The following is a 17,615-nucleotide window of genomic DNA, read 5'->3' on the forward strand; positions in this document are numbered from 1 at the left end:
AACTCCAAACATTAAAATGCTAAACCACAACCCAAGTTTAGTAATATATTACAAACTTAAGTTCGTTCAATAAGATATAATCCATAAGTAATCAAAGTCGTGTATGGGTTTATAGTAACATAATTCGTTTTTAAGCAATGTAGATGTAAAAGATACCAATTCAAGAAAAAAATGTAAATGCCATTATAACCACTTGACCAATTCTTACGTAAAATAATCTATTATGCTATATGAAACAATGGAATCGCTGCATTAATTTTGCAAAGCTCTTGTATATTGTGTCATGTCATCAATCACATCACTTATTTTTCTTTACCTTTTTTGTTATATCAAAAATGAAGAAATAATAATATTAAAGGGAAAAAATGCTCATATACCTTAAACTTTTAACTACTGGCCGAAATATCACCTCAACTTTTATATTGGCTAATTTACTCAAACAATTCACAATTGTCGAATCAATACTTCAGTTATTCTCATGTTAAAACACTAATAGAATAAGCACGTGAGACTCACATGACTTTTAAGAACAAACTTAATCACCCAAAAGTCCCAAACTTAGCAAAAAGAAGAGGGAAGAGAAACAGGTCCAACGGTGAAAGAGAGAGAGGCGGTCAGTTTAGAGCCATCGTGAGCTTTTCCCTGTCGTCTCGTCGCCCATGTCTTGGCGGCGTCTTGGTGGTTTTGTCGCACCGTTCAATCTTGGTACGTCTCTTGTTTATTTATTTATTTAATCTCCATGTACAAATTTCTATAATAGAAATTATTGGTTTGGTTTAATTTTTGGGTTGGGTATCTGTGAGCTTGGTTTGGTGTTGTACCACTTGGGTATGTTTGCTTTTCCCCTCTTACATATTGCTATTTAAATCCACAAAGAACATTTTTTCTATCTCCATGTGAGAATTTCTATAGTAAGAATTATTTGTCTGTTTTAATTTTTGGATTGGGTCTCTGTGAATTTTTTTTCTTTTTATCTCCATGTGTCGTTCACTGGGTGTTTGATTAAATGCCTGAGAGACATATGGCTACTGCTCTGATGGTTTAACCAATGAAGCCTGAAACTGGTTGCACGCATCAAATACGTTGGCTTCAAATTTTCATTTCCTACAAAGACTTATTTGCTTCCCTGCCACAAAAGAAAATATGCAACTATCACTTATTTGCTCCCCTGCCACACCATTACTTCATCAAGCTGATATTGAGTTCTTACCATAATTTTCATGCCTACATCCACCATTCAAGTGTCTCATCATGCAAGGTGGAGTTCTACTTCTCCCCCCACCCCCAAGGAGTTTTGGGGTAGTGATCTCCCCATCATAAGATATGATCGCAGCCGACATAACGAGAAGGTTTACTATTAAATTGATTTTTTTTTGTTTATATATAAGAATATATATTATAAATTTATTTCCAATAGATGGGCCTTAGTATTTGATATTTTTTCATAGGTCTAACTCCTTCTATGGTACAAAAAGCTTTGTCTAGCTTAACTGCATTTTGTGTTTTTGACTCTGTATCAATTAGAGTTCTTTGCATCAGAATTGTGTTGGTTTGGTTAAATTCTCATGATACAAACCTACAAGGAAAGTGGCCAGTGACACACCTCTTATCTATAACCTTTTCTTGTCTAGTTTTATTAATAATTTTTTGATGAAGGGTAATGATCAGTTTAGGTGCACATAGCTTATAAATGAGTCATGTTAAAATTTCATTCAAACCTGGCATTTGGTAGTATATAATTGTAGTAGAATGTAATATAAAAGATTATTGGTTTATGTAACCTGGGGTTCTTATGATTTTAAAAACTGTTTATTGCAGGGAACTTTTGCTGCAACTGTCTCAGGTGATCAAATTGAAGACTGAAGAATGTAATGTATGTAACTACTTTGAGAGGCATGACATTGAATTCACACCAATGAGAAAAAAGTGTAATTACTAGATTATTGGACACTAACTGAAGCCTGAAGAATGAAGCTGCAATGCATAAGAAAATCTCTAAGTGGCTTTGGTGATTATTAGTGGTTTCTTAAATCAATAGTGGGATTGTGATAGCCTTTTGTATGGGGTCCAAGTGTTAACGTTGAAAGTCATCTTTATTTGCAGTGACTATATATGTAGGAGTACTAAAACAAAAGGACTTGTAATGTAATGTATCTATATGTGAAAATTAGATGTAATGTAATATAAAAAATGTTCACAAATATGTAATGTTCAACTTATGAAATTAATGCCAGTATTTTTTCTCAAGTTTAGTAATTATCTGCTGCCATGCTCAGATTTGTATTTTCCTTTAAAAAAGAGCTTTTGGAACTTTTTGGAGCCAAATATCCTTAGATTTTATAGTTCAAATTGCCCTATGATTGTTTAGATGCAATTTACCACATCTCCCTTTTCCCATCTTATTATTTAGTGCTCTGCCAAAACTTAGTATCAATGGAAGTAATGTCTCTAAGCACCAAGGCTTGTGATCTCTTGAAAAGCTTTTCTCCAGTTTGAATGTTTCAATAAGATTGCACCACAGCATTGTCCACTTGCCACTTTTCCATTTGTAATTCTTTAATTCATTCAATATATATTGGTCCATTCCAGATGTTGGTTCTTGGAGGAACTAATTGAAACTAACCATTTAATTAAGGGTGTGGTAGAAAAAATACTGGCAGGAAAGGCTGTAGATTCATTTTTGTGCTTTTATTGTAATTGTCATAGCTTTCAAGATGACCAAAGAAATGTCACCCTAACAGAAACGTGTATTCTAATTGCATATAAGTTTAAACGTGTAAAAGTTTAAATAGAGACGTGCATTTTGACTGCATATATGGTGTAATAAATCAAAAGTAAGTTGCCATGAATGAATCAATAACCACCAAAAAATGATTGTATCCCAATCTACCATGAATTGAACTTTATGCAATAACTCTAAGGATCTCAATATGCCATGAACCAAAATATCAAATGAGTGTTTACAAATAGTGTATTGTTTGCCAAAAAATAACACTCAATGAATCAATAATTACACTTTTCCAATTGAAAAACAAAAGTATACCGGTTCCATCAGTATTTTTAAAAGACCATGTATCACTAAACAAAATATTCAACTAAAAAATTATTTATTTTCTTGCTGCTACTAGGCCTTTGCCTTTCCCTTATCCTTCTTGTTTCCACTATTGTTGTCCTTTGTACGGCTTTGACTTGATTGTTGATTACCTATATTTGATTGCTGAGTACCCTATAAAAAGCCAACAAGGTTGGAAAAGTTCAACAAAGTAGTACTTGAAATTTACCAATAATTTTTTACTCCCTTTAGCTCCAGATGTAGGTGATTGTCTTGATTGCCCTTTCTTTTTCTTTTTATAAGCATTCTTGTTGGGGTTATCGGGAGCTTTACATATTCTTTGATTATAGCCCCATTGGAAACAATTTCCACATTTCATGGTAGTTCTTTTCTTGCTTACCCTAAATGCATTAATAGGTTCTCCTGCCTCTTTCTTACCTTCTTACGCTTGCCTACTTTCTTTGTAAATTTTGAGGGCTTGATTGGGTCATAGGGTGTTTTTGGCCACTATTCATGGATTGGAAGTGGGCTTACCATCCATTGGTAACAACTTAGGAATGTCACCTTATTGTAAGCAATGTCTACATAAGTCTCAAGTTGCTCTCCAAGCTCAATTATTGCACAGCAGCATGAAAACATGGGATTCCACTCAATCCCCATCTCCCACAACCACAAGTTCTCTCATTCAAGTCCACCACATATCTTCCACCATAAATATACTCCACCTCATATTTGGACTCTCCATTCCAACAAGAAATGTAATGTCCAACCTCGCTTTTCATCCTCTCAAGCTTCTTATGGATTCTTGGACAAACCCTCCCTTCATACCTTTCTCATATGATCTCTTTTGGTTTGCAACCTTTGCATCAACATCACTCTTATGATCTCCATCATTGTCAACACGGTTTATCCCTAGCCTTCAAAATCTAGCATTGAAAGACTCTGCTATATTGTTTACTAGAGTGTCACTCTTGCTTCTTGGATTAAAAGCATGTCTGTTCCATGTTCTCACATCTAACTTCACAAGCCACTCATATGCCTTCACATCTAGCTTCTTCAACTCATCCATGTGCAAGTCAAAAGAATTCTTTGTTGTTGCCCTAGTAGCACTCCACATTTCATCTTTGAGTACCTTCCCAGGAAAATCCTTCTTGAAATTTGCATGTAAATGCCTAACACAAAATCTTTGTTCTGCATTAGGCATCAAATCCTTAAAGGTCTCTACTAATCCCTACCATAAAAAATACATAAATATACATTACTAATTCATATTCAGGTTATAGATCATGATATTTTCAATGATAGCATAAGCGATTAGGACGATATTATCATTCCCATTCTTCCCAATAGTAACTAGCAACTGTCCCTTTGTTGTCCCATTCAAATGACAACCATCTATCCCAATAAGTGGCCTAAAACCTGCTAAGAATCCCCTTTGCAAGCATTAAGACAAACATACACTCTCTCAAACACATTATTCGCAGTTTGTATCTTCATTGTGCTACCTACATTCCACTTCCTAATAGCACCTGCATAATCCCAAAGTCTCTCTTACTGCTTCTCCTCAGCACCATGTATCATCTCAAAGGCCATTCTCTTAGCCTTATAACATTGGTCCAAAGACACATCAACTTCATGGTCCCTAAACATTGCACCCTTCAATGCATTTGCTGTCCAAGTATGATCATCTTTAAAGAATGGCAAATATTTATTGGCTAGCCACCTTGAAGAAATCTTACTATTCTTATGATCCTTGCCACACGTATGTATGCTTTTAAAACTTTTGATTTGAAAGACAACTCCCATTTGTGTTTGGGATGCATGTATCTTCCAACCACATTATTTTTTACATACAGCCATCACTCTCCACTTATCATTGCGCTTATACTCAAAATCATGTTTTTCTTTAATACACCACTCCTTTAGTGCCTCCTAGAAGACTACATGTGATGCAAATTTCTGATCCTTCACTAGCTGTACATTCTCCATGCTAATGCGTTGGTTAAACTCGGGGAACCTATGCCTTGAATTTCCTTTATCATTAGATGACCCTTCTGCACTCCTTAACTCATCACTGTCCCCATGGTTTGAGTGTCCTTCACCATTCCAAACTCCCTCAAGCTGCTTGCCCCCCAATTGCTCTATTGATTCCATCATCCTCCATACCAAAATTTTCATTTATATCATCATCAGATTTAGAAAAATCACTCAAATTGTAATCTTTTTCATCCTTAACATCAATTGGAACATTAAAATTTTCGAATTGGCCATCAGCCTCAATAGAATCATATTGGGATTGAGGGGCTTGTACATTTGGCATAGAAGATGAATTTCTAGGGAGTGACAATGGACATTCATCTATGGCTACAATACAAAATTTACAAGAACATTAATAAAAGAGTTGGAGAAAACAAAATTAATATATATATATATATATATAGAGAGAGAGAGAGAGAGAGAGAGAGAGAGAATAGTGGGAAAAAATATTACAATTTGCACATGCACATATGCATGATTGCTGCTAATTCAATTCACATAATTCAAAATATTACAATATGCATGATTGCAACTGTTAAGGACATATTTTGTGTAATTGGCTAATCCTTTGACAAAACGCACTTTACTTGTATTTGGGTAGATCTAGGATGTGCTTAATACTTCAAGAAACATGTTGTTCAAGTCTAGTATTAAAGCCATGAAGATTGGACCAAAAAACAAGTGAAGAAAAGCTGTTCATTAAAGTTGGATAGATTGATTGACACTTGCGGACAGATAGCTATCTATCGAGGTTTAATAAGGCTTGACAGATACTATCTATTGAGGTATCTATCGAGGTTACGGGAATTCAGATTTTCAGATTTGATTTTCGGCCCATGCTTATGTATTTGTGTGGGGTTTCTTTTCTCACAACCCTAGACATATATAAGGCTTATTTTAGAGGCCGTCACATAAGAGAATATAAGGAGAACATATGCAAAAAGTGACTGATGCTTTATTCTCTCTGAAAGAAGCTACTGTGTCTTTGCGCCTTAGGGTTTTGTAACCAAGTTCTTCTTGATCTTCATTGTTGATGAAGTGAAGAACTTTGCAGCCAACATCTTCAATAAGTTGGTGTGTTAGTCACGTACTAGTTAGTCACGTACTGGGACTCGTGCAAAAAGGGAGGCGTTCATATATTGAAGAGTTTAGACGTTCTGAAGCGGTAAAAGATTTCGGCTATAAGTTTATCTACGGGGATTGTAAAGTCTAGGGACAAAGGTTTTGTATTAGATTTGAAGGCTTATTTATTTTTTCTGTTGCATTATTTTGACATGATATTGATGTTTGTTTGGTTTAACATGTTTTATTCATAATAAATCTAATTAACAACTTGGGTTTAAAACTTGTTAATTCTATCATCTGGGGTCTAAATTTCCCAACAACTACTAATCAATATCATTGTTTACCATTTGTTAATGGAAGAGATTGAGGACTATGAAATGAAGATGCTGATAAGGATACGGATCTAACCTTCATAATTGATGAGATTATCAAGCTTCTTCAATTTAGGAAAAAGGATAAGGGTAAACCTCCTAGGAAATCTAAATCCTTCTTGAAGATGACCCTTCAAGAAGCCTATGATAAGCTATGCACTGAATTTATAAAATCTGAAAAGACTTCTCGTCTTTGTTGAAAAGAGCTTAATGAGGTAAAAACTAAAGAAGCTGATCTGTTAGTCAAACTAGATGAGACTACAAGGTTAGTTGAGACTCTTGTTATGGAGAACATCTCATTGGAAGAGAAGGTCAAGAATCTTGAGGTAGAGCTTAGTCAAGCTAGAACTCAAATAGAGAGGATGTCCAGCACAAAGCTTGATGAAGTTTTAAGTGCTCAAAAGCCTAGTTCTGATAAGACTGGCTTAGGATATGCTGTCTCCTCCGGCCCCTCCTCTTTCACGGCTTCTGGATCAAAGACTATCTTTGTGCTTCAATCTGAGAAAGGTAATAAAGGTATGAAATCCAAAACTGATTTAACTAATTTTAAATCCTTTGTTAGACCTCATGTTTGTCACCATTATGGTGTTTCTGGACATATTCGTCCTAATTGCTTTAAGTTGTATCCTCAAAAGCAAATGTCCAAACGGTCATAGGTTTCCTCTCAAGGACCTACTCCTTTGTTTGGAGAGTTATTAAAAGCTTTGAGCTCTTTAACTCAATTTCAGGAGAATTTTAATTCTTCTATGTCCTTTAGTAGGCACACTAGGACACATGCCTTTTTATCTTCACGGCCAAAGACTCGTGCTGTGTGGGTGAGAAAGGAGCCTAAGACTTAATTTTCTTTTCTGTTTGTCCACTGCTTTAATTCTTTCTATCTAAAGTAGGACTCTTTTTGCTTGATTTCTTATTTGTTTTTGGAATCATGCTTTCATGCATCTGCACCCTTCTATCATGCCTTCATGCATATGCATCTTTCTTTCATGCTTTCACATTGTTTGTCTGTTTTTGTTTGGTTGTTTAGTTTTTATTTTGTTTTGTTCTCAAAATAAAAATAAAAAGGAAAAATCAGAAAAATACAAAAACAGTGTGTGTTTGTGTACATTGGTAATTGTGCACTTTGGATGGCCATTGAAACAAAGTTTTCTAAACTTTGTATCTTTTGTAGCTTAGATGAGCATCTCTATGCACAACTAAGCAAGTGAGCTTTTTGGCTCATGTTTGTGATGAGTAAGATTAAGTCATCTCTTGTACTTAACACTCGAATCACTCTTTTTTACGGGAAGGACTAGAAAGTCCTAAGAGAAAGGCATAAATAACCATCTCACCACTGTTGCCCGCCAATCATGAAATGACATTTGTATGCTTCGGCATAGCAAAAGTGCAATGTCAATGACATTTGTGTGCTTAGGCATAGTAAAATTGGAATGTCAAATGCTTAGCATAATTGGGTATTTCTTTTCTATCTATTATATGCCTATGCATGATTTGCTTAAAAAAAAATATGCAAAGAAAAATAGAAAGCAAAAAAAAAAAAAAAAAATCAAAATGCTTTAAATATGATTGCAAGCGTGTATTCTAGGAGATGTGGGAGTTATAGGATGTACCTCGAATGTGATAGTCCTCATCAAACAGTTATGATTGTGTGTGAGTTAAAGTGATTTTCTCATTTCTCAAATCATCATAACATGTATACACTTATGCAATCTTGCAATGTTTTTCACACACAACACGCAACATTCTTTGCTACTCTTGATACATGTGCAGGTACAATGTGATTTGGCCATCACAAGGTTTACTTGTGTTAATGTATGCTCACTAAATTGTCTTGACACATTTTTGAAATATAAAATTGATTAAACTTGTTTAGTATGTGTGTGTGTGTGTTTTTTTTGGATCTATGTGCTTAACAATTTTTGTTGAGAGATGTTTTTGAGAGTTCAAAGTGCTATTTGGATCCTTGGTTGAGTTGCATGTTTGATTGCATTCATGTTTGCGTTTTTCTCTTTTTTGAAAAACTATTTTTAAGCAGTCTCGACAGCTCCTCGACACCTCTTGACATGTAACTTTTCTATTGAGCTCTTCAGTTGCTTTTTATCGCAATCTCGACACCTCTTGATAGCTAGGTCGATCGATCGAGCACCTTTTTGTCCCCTTGATAGATGCTTGATAGCTGGTCGATCGATCGAGGTTGGCTTTTGCTCGATAGTATCTCGACACCTCTCGATCCATTGAGATTTTTTTTTGCATGCATTGTTTTTCACATGTTTTGCATCTTTCTTTTCTCTTGTCATCCATAGCATCTTGTTTCATTACATTCATGCATTTATATGGATTTCTTTTGCCCCCTTGATCATCTTTATGTTTCTCAGGTGAAGCTTTCTAACTTCTTGTACCCTTTGTCAATCATGACAAAAAGGGGGAGAATATGTGTTGTTTTTTTAGATTCTACATGTTAGGGGGAGAAATACATACCTCTGTAAGGGGGGAGATGTGTTTCATCTTGTTAGGGGGAGTGCTTACCTCATTCTTCGCGTACAACGGCCTTGTAACCATGTTTACATACACTTTTCTATCTTTGATATATTTATGATGATGTATGTCTTCTTCACCTACCTTTACACGTGTTGTTTCTTTTCTATCTTTATACACATGTTTCTTATTCTTGTATGCAATCAATTATTTCTGTTTCACACAAAGATGCCTTGATGAGTTTTGTTTAAAGTGTTTCAGAAATACAGGTTGTCAAAGTCTACTTGCCATAAACTCTCTTCTTGTAAAGTTTTTCAAGAGTTTGTGTTAGGATAGATTTTATTGTATTCAACAAGTGAATATGAGTTGAGTGATTTATGACTTTTCTCATATTTTATTTGTTTGTTGTGGTTTTGTCACGGATTGCCAAAGGGGGAGATTGTTAAGGACATATTTTGTGTAATTGGCTAATCCTTTGACAAAACACACTTTACTTGTATTTGGTTAGATCTAGGATGTGTTTAATACGTCAAGAAACATGTTGTTCAAGTCTAGTATTAAAGTCATGAAGATTGGAACAAGAAACAAGTGAAGAAAAGTTGTTCACTAAAGCTGGACAGATAGCTCGACACCTGCGGATAGATAGCTATCTATCGAGGTTTAATGAGGCTTGACAAATACTATCTATTGAGGTATCTATCGAGGTTACGGGAATTCAGATTTTCAAATATGATTTTCGGCCCATGCTTATGTATTTGTATGGGGTTTCTTTTCTCACAACCTTAGACATATATAAGGCTTATTTAGAGGCCGTCACATAAGAGAATACAAGGAAAACATATACAAAAAGTGACCGATGCCTTATTCTCTCTGAAAGAAGCTACTATGTCTTTGTGCCTTAGGGTTTTGTAACCAAGTGCTTCTTGATTTTCATTGTTGATGAAGTGAAGAACTTTGCAGCCAACATCTTCAACAAGTTGGTGTGTTAGTCATGTACTAGGCGCCGTGCATCATTGGTTAGTCATGTACTGGCATCCGTGCAGAAATGGTGCTGTTCATATATTCAAGAGTTCAGAGGTTCTGAAGCGGTAGAATGTTTCTGCTGTAAGTTCATCTACGAGGATTGTAGAGTCTAGGGACAAAGGTTTTGTACTAGATTTAAAACTTCTTTTTACTATTGTGAATTGCTTTTTGGGAAGGTTTTCCCCCAGGTTTTTTACTGTGAAACTAGTTTGTTTCATTGGTTTTCCTGGGTCATCATATCTTGTCTTATTTATTTTTTCCGCTGCATGATTTTGACATGATATTGATGTTTGTTTGGTTTAACAAGTTTTATTCATAATAAATCTATTTAACAACTTGGGTTAAAAACTTGTTAATTCTATCAACCGGGATCTAAATTTCCCAATAGCTACTAATCAATATCATTGTTTACCATTTGTAAATGGATTAGCATGACCCACAAAATGCTGAATTTATACGCAATTTCTATCACATCTTGTTAGTTTTTACAGTATTAATCAAACAAATAAACTTTGGAAAAAGTAATGGAGCAGGGAATTGTTCAAAGATAGGGTAATAATCTACAACAAATACCAACTCAATTTGCTTTCTCTTCTTTACTTGCTTTGTTGTGCTCCTTTTTCTTTCTTTCTTTTGGATGGTGGCTTAGTTAGTAGACCATATGGCTGGAATCATTACATCGAGACCCTTATGGTGGGGAAGCTAAACCTCATGAAGTCCTAAGATTCATAAAAAAAACTAACCAAAAGCCATAACTTTAACACTAAACTAGAGAATCCAGAAAGCCTTGCTCTGTTTTAAGTTAGTAACGAGGTGCTTGATACCAACGTATCACATGTTTCTTATGAAATTTTGTGTATTTGTTGTTTTCTTTCACCACCGTCAAACATGAATTTTTTTTTGATGAGGCCTTTGCAAACAACCTTGTAGAAACACCAATCCCAAAGATTAAACCAAGCAGCCAAACCCCATTAGCATTAGCCATATCTCTCTCTTAGGCATTTAATCAAATAGCTCTATGGTAAAATCAAATGCAACAGCTGGTGAAATGCACATGGAGATAATAAAAAACCAAGAATTTCACAAAGACCCAACCCAAAAATTAAACTAAAACAAGAATTTCTACTATAAAACACACATGGAGATTAAAAACAAAAAAAGTTCTTAGAAGCTTTAAATAGCAATATGTAAGATGGGAAAAAAAAAAAAGACATACCAAATTGAACAGTGCATCTACACGTCCATGTTTTAGCGTTTTGCTTTTTTTTTTTTTTTTGACCAGCGCCTCTTGCACTGTTCGTGGGACATGAATAGTGCATTAAGGCAAATGAACAGTATTTTCATTTGTGAACAGTAACAGGAAATTATTTTTTTATTGTTTTCAGTTTTTAGTTTTCAGCAAAATAAGCGGTATCCAAACGCACCCTTAATGAAAAAACACCCATCTCAATGGGAAGGACTTCCTCCATTCCATACACCAATGAATAAGGAGTGGCTCCCATGGATGACCTAATTGATGTATTGTACCCCAAATTGCATAGGGTAACTGTAAATGCCAATCCTTGTAGTTCTTTGTGCTCTTCTTCAAAATTTGTCCTATGTTTTTGTTTGTAGCCTCAACTGCTCCATTCGTTTGAGGACGGTAGGGTGATGATTTATGGTGCTGAATATTGAACTCTCAAAGTAACTTCTCCGTTTCTCCTTTGAAATGCAGCCCATTATTTGAGATAATTTCATGTGGTATCCCATATCAGCAGATGATATTAGTCTGAATAAACTGTGCAACTTTCTTCGAGCTATACAAGGCAGCTTCCACCCATTTAGTGAACTAATCAATAACTACCATTATGAATTCATGACCATTTGTTGCTGTTGGGTGAATCTTTCCAATAATATCTATTCCCCATGTAGAGAACGGCCATGATGAAGTCATTGTATGTAATGGCATTGGCGACATGTGCTTTAAATCTCCACGGACCTAGCACTGGTGACATTTCCAAACATGAGATGCACAATCTGCTTCCATAGTAGTCCAGTAATAACCCTATCTCATTATTTTCCGCGACAACATGTGTGCATTTATATGTGGTCCATAACTTGACTCATGGACCTCCTCAATTACTTGCTATGCTTCCTTGGCAGTCATGTAAAGGAGATGAATTCCATCATATGATCTTCTATACAGCCTTTCACCACAAATAATGTAATTAGTGGATAGCCTCTAAATAGTCAATTGGTCGTTCTTATTAGCAAACTTTGGGTATGTCCCCTCCTTGAGGTACTGTAAAATGTTTGAATACCATTCACCTTCTCCATTTATTTCTTCGTCTCCTTTTATCGACAAGCAATAAGCCGACTCTTCTTTTTGTTCCACCACTATCGGCTGAGCTTGGTCTTCCTTGGGCCCATCCATCATGGATGCCATTGTTGCTAAAGCATTTGCAATCTGATTCTGCATTCTTGGCACATACTGGTATCGAATCTTTCCAGACTTTGATGCCAATTTCTAAAGACATTCATGATAAGGCACTAGCTTTTCTTCCTTAATCTTCCACTTGTTTTGAATCTGAAAAATTATCAAACTTGAGTCACCGTACACTTCCAACTCTTCCACTCCAAGACTAAGGGCTGCTTGTAATCCCATAATGCAAGCTTCATATTCGGTGGCGTTATTAGTGGTAGGAAAGTTGAGCCTACCGGAAAATGGGATATGTGTCCCTTTTGGGGAAATCAAGAGAACTTCAAAGCATCCATTCTAGCTAACTAAGAGACCTTGAAAGCAAGCATGTAATGTCTTAGTTTTTGGGTAGCCCATACAAGTGCCACACAAGTCTTCTCAAGTGCTAAATACTTTTCTTCATAAGCCATAATCTTCTTGCTAATATATTAAATTGCATTCTCCTTACTAGACTCCTCTAGATATTGAGCAAGCAAAGCCCCTATTGCTGTATATGTGGTTGTGAGATATAGCAATAATGGCTTTTCGGGTATTGGTGGAACCAGCACTGGTGGCTTCATCAAATAGCTCTTAATCTTCTCAAAGGCTTCTTGGCATTGTTCATTCCACAATGTGGGAACTTCTTTCTTAAGCAATCAAAAAAGTGGTTCACATGTCATGGTGAGCTGGGCTATGAACCTGCTTATGTATTGTATCCTCCCTAAAAACCCTCAGATCTCTTTTTTAGTCCTTGGAGGCTTCATTTCTACAATTGCCTTGATCTTCTTAGGATCTGCCCAATTCCTCTCTAACTTACCATAAACCCCAACAATTTTTGCATGTCACATCGAAAGTGCACTTCTTAGGATTCAACCGCAACTTATAAAATCAGATTCTCTCAAAGAACTTCTGTAAAGCTGGTATGTGCCCTTCACGGTCTTTGGACTTCACTATTATGTCATCCACATAAACTTCTACTTATTTGTGTATCGAATCATGCAACAGATTGTGCCTGTCCATTGGTAAGTGGCACCAGCATTCTTAAGGCCAAATGGCATGACCTTGTAGCAATAGGCCCCCCATGGAGTAATGAAGAATGTCTTCTCAATATCTTCTAGGGCCATCTTTATCTGATTGTATCCTAAAAAACCATCCATGAATGATAGCAATGCATGTCCCGCCGTATTATTGACTAGAATATCAATATGAGGCAAAGGAAAATCATCCTTTGGGCTGGCCTTATTAAGTTCTCTGAAGTCTACACACATCCTTACCTTCCCATCCTTCTTTGGCACTGGAACCACATTAGCTAACCATTTTGGGTAGTTTACCACTCTCAAGAATCCCGCATTGTATTGTTTTTTAATTTCTTCCTTGATCTTGAGAGTCCACTCTAGCTTCATCCTTCTTAGCTTTTGCTTGACTGGCTTCATGGCTGGGTTTGTAGGAATGCAATGCTGCACTATATCTATATGTCAAACCTGGGCATATCCTCATATGACCATGCAAAAACCTCTTTGAATTCCTTCAGTAGTGTGACTAATGCATCATTCTCAGAGGAAGTTAAGGTGTTACCAATTTGGACCATCTTAGGTTCATCATCAGTTCCCAGGTTAACAGATTGGGTTTCTTCTTTTATAGGTTCTACATGTCCTTGTTTTAGTTCCCCATTATTAAAAGTTTCTTTACTAATTTCCAAAATAAAAAAAATTCAAAGCCAATAAGTAAGCAGAATCAGAAATTATATTATAGGGGTAGAGTTTTTAACAGACTCAACAGGAACTTACTCTATAGGAATAGAAACATGATCATAAATAGATTTAACAGGAATAGCAATACTAGCAGAGATAGACTCAATGGGAATAGAAAAAAATATTTTTAGCATAGGTAAATGGCTTGGTGATCTTGGTCTCCTCCAGTGGGTCTTCCATGGGGTGGGTAGCTCCTTCCCATGCCTAATTCTTCAACTCAGTTATGGCTTCAAGGATGGCAGCATTCTAGGGTCTTCATCCATATAGTCTGGGCTTTCACTATCAACTTCCATATCTATGGGCTTGTCAAATGCATAGCAGTCCAGGCACTCTATGCTATCCATCCATTCCCCAAATAAATTTTGCCTCTCTTTGTTGCTTGGGCAGACATTCTGGCGAAAGTATTCTGATTTGCTTCCTTCCATTCTCTCATCTTCATCTTCAAAATCCTCTAATGTTAAGTTTCTAAAGCTGTGGATCATTAGATTTCTATCAAATGTCACCAATCTTGCATCTATATCATCTTCTTCATTAATGTATGCAGTCAATGAGCCAAATTCTGAATTATGAAATGAACCAAGCTCGGGAATCTCCCTACCATACTTACCATATCAGGGCCCCAATTTTGAACTAACATCTGTAATACAACTCCAACTTGAAGGTCGCCCATAAGGGTATTCTTTATAGTCTCTACTTGCAGCTTCTGCATCATCTTCTATGTCTTCATCATAATAGTCCACATCATCATAAGAATTATAGCTCCTTCATCATAAGATACCAAAAATTGGCTATGGTACGGTTAAAATGTCTCCATATATAGTAATTATATCTCTTTCATGTGGAAACCGAACCTTTTGGTACAAGGATGAAGGTATGACCTCTATATCATGAATCCATGGTCACTCAAGAAGCATGTTGAAGCATGAAGCTATGTTTAGTACTTGAAATTCCACCTTTTGGATCATGGGTCCTATGGTGAGCTCCAGTGTCACTATCCCCAAAACCTCCCTTCTGCTGTTGTCATATGCTCTCACATGCTGACCAGATGACACAAAATCTTCAATACTCAAGCCCAGACAACTTGTGGTTTTTAAAGGACACACATTTAGAGCACTTCCATCATCAATTAAGACCATTGGTATTCTCTTGCCTTTGGCATCTACAGTAATCTGCAATGGGTCATTATGATGCTCCTCCTTTTTAGTCAATCTTTGTCAAAGTAGGAATTAGTAAGCTCCTTGCTTATAGACCTAACCATAGCATTCAAATCTTGAGAAGTAGTGGTTGTAGGGACTTGGATTTGATTGAGAAGGTCTACTAAATTCTAACGGTGTTTGTATGAGGCCATGAGTAAACCCCATAAGGATATGTTGGCTTGTGTCTTCTGTAGCTGCTTAAGGACCTTATCCTTTTCATTGGGTGTTTGTTGGGTTGCCTTGTTCAAGGCTTCTACCGGGTTGTTTGTCTCCAGATGTGGGAGTTTGAAGTGTCTCCCCCTATATACGGGTATTGGATTATCTGATTGGGGTTTAAAGTGTCTCCCCCCATATGTGGATGTTGGATTGTCTGATTGGGGTTGGAAGTGTCTCCCACCATATGTGGATGTTGTGTAGTTTGGGATTTCTGCAGTATCTTCACTCCGTATATCGTATCCTATTATAGATGTTGTGCCCATTAGCACTTGCCAAGTCATCATAAAGCATCCGGGTAGGTCATAGATCAACTTAGATGGGTCCTCCTTTCATTCTTCTTTAGAAATCAAACAGTTGATCCTTGGTCCTCTCCCAAAATTGTGATTGAGTAAGGGATTGTTGGTGATATTAGGCCTTGTAGGTGGTGCAATCACCTTAGTGTCTATTAAATCTTGAATTGCATGACGAAGATTATAACACCTGTCAGTGTCATGGCTTGGGCCTTGATGGTAGGACCCTATCGCGTAAAGAGGCAGGAATAGGTGCTTATCGTTTAGAAGACTTGGATGAAAATGTTATCCCACGACCTTGGAATGTAAATAACCTATGAAGATATTATTATTAATGAATGATATTGAAGTTGTTTAATCTCTCTCTTTTTTTTTACTCCTAGAGCTTTACTTTTACCAACATCTTTACACTATTCATCTTAAATTGGCTAAGTGTTAAACAAAACCTTGGCTATGTTCGACTCCTCGGGTCACATGCCTTGGGTAAATTAACTCTTACAAAGAAATGAAACAGCTAAGTATTAAACAGAACCTCGGCTATGTTTGACTCCTCGGGTCACATGCCTTGGGTAAATTAACTCTTTCAAAGAAACAAAATGGCTAAGTGTTAAACAGAACCTTGGCTATGTTCGACTCCTTGGGTCCCATGCCTTGGGTAAATTAACTCTTCCAAAGAAACAAAATGGCTAAGTGTTAAACAGAACCTTGGCTATGTTCGACTCCTTGGGTCCCATGCCTTGGGTAAATTAACTCTTACAAAGAAATGAAACAACTAAGTGTTAAATAGAACCTCGGCTATATTCGACTCCTCGGCTCACATGCCTTGGATAAATTAACTCTTGCAAAGAAACAAAACGGCTAAGTGTTAAACAAAATCTTGGCTATGTTCGACTCCTCGAGTCACATGCCTTGGGTAAATTAAATTTTACAACGAAATAAATTGGCTAAGTGTTAAACAGAATCTCGGTTATGTTCGACCCCTTGAATCACATGCTTTGGGTAAATTAACTTTTACAGCGAAACAAATTGGCTAAGTGTTAAACAGAACCTCAGCCATGTTCGACTCCTCGGGTCACATGCCTTGGGTAAATTAATTCTTACAAAGAAATAAAATGGCTAAGTGTTAAACAGAGCCTCGGCCATGTTCGACTCCTTAGGTCACATGACTCGAGTAAATATGGCAGTCAGTCATTTGAAAAAAAGAAAAAGAAAAGAGAAGATGTAAATATGAATAAGTACTAGTGAAATAAAAGTAAAATTATCTTCATTTCATTACTCATAGAGCAAACAGTATAGAAAAGAGAAGGAGAAAAGTTTGCTAACTGAGCCAAAATTATGAAATGGGAACCCCTACTACATAATATCTAGGAAGGCTTATCCCATGGAGTCTATCTTGTAGATTCTTTCTTTCTTTTTAACCCCCTAAACTTGTTCCCTTTCTCCAATGGCCTTTCATCATGGCCCTCCTTATCAAGTGGAGGCTAAGAAGTTGGATCGTATGGCCCCACTGTTGAAAAAGACGAGCTAGCTGCACCCCCAAGAGCAGAAGGGTAAACTATCTTTAATGGATCCCTTAGCTCTGAAGATGAATCCACCCCAGTAGTGTTGAGAGTTTCAGCCCAGACCTGGCGACAGAACTCTCAGCCTATGTCTCTCATCTAAAGGGTGAAGCTGGTTGAGGCCTCTTTTTTCCCTAGTTTATAGG

Source organism: Quercus robur, chromosome 1 (assembly GCF_932294415.1).
Source record: "Quercus robur chromosome 1, dhQueRobu3.1, whole genome shotgun sequence".
Lineage (NCBI taxonomy): Eukaryota > Viridiplantae > Streptophyta > Magnoliopsida > Fagales > Fagaceae > Quercus > Quercus robur.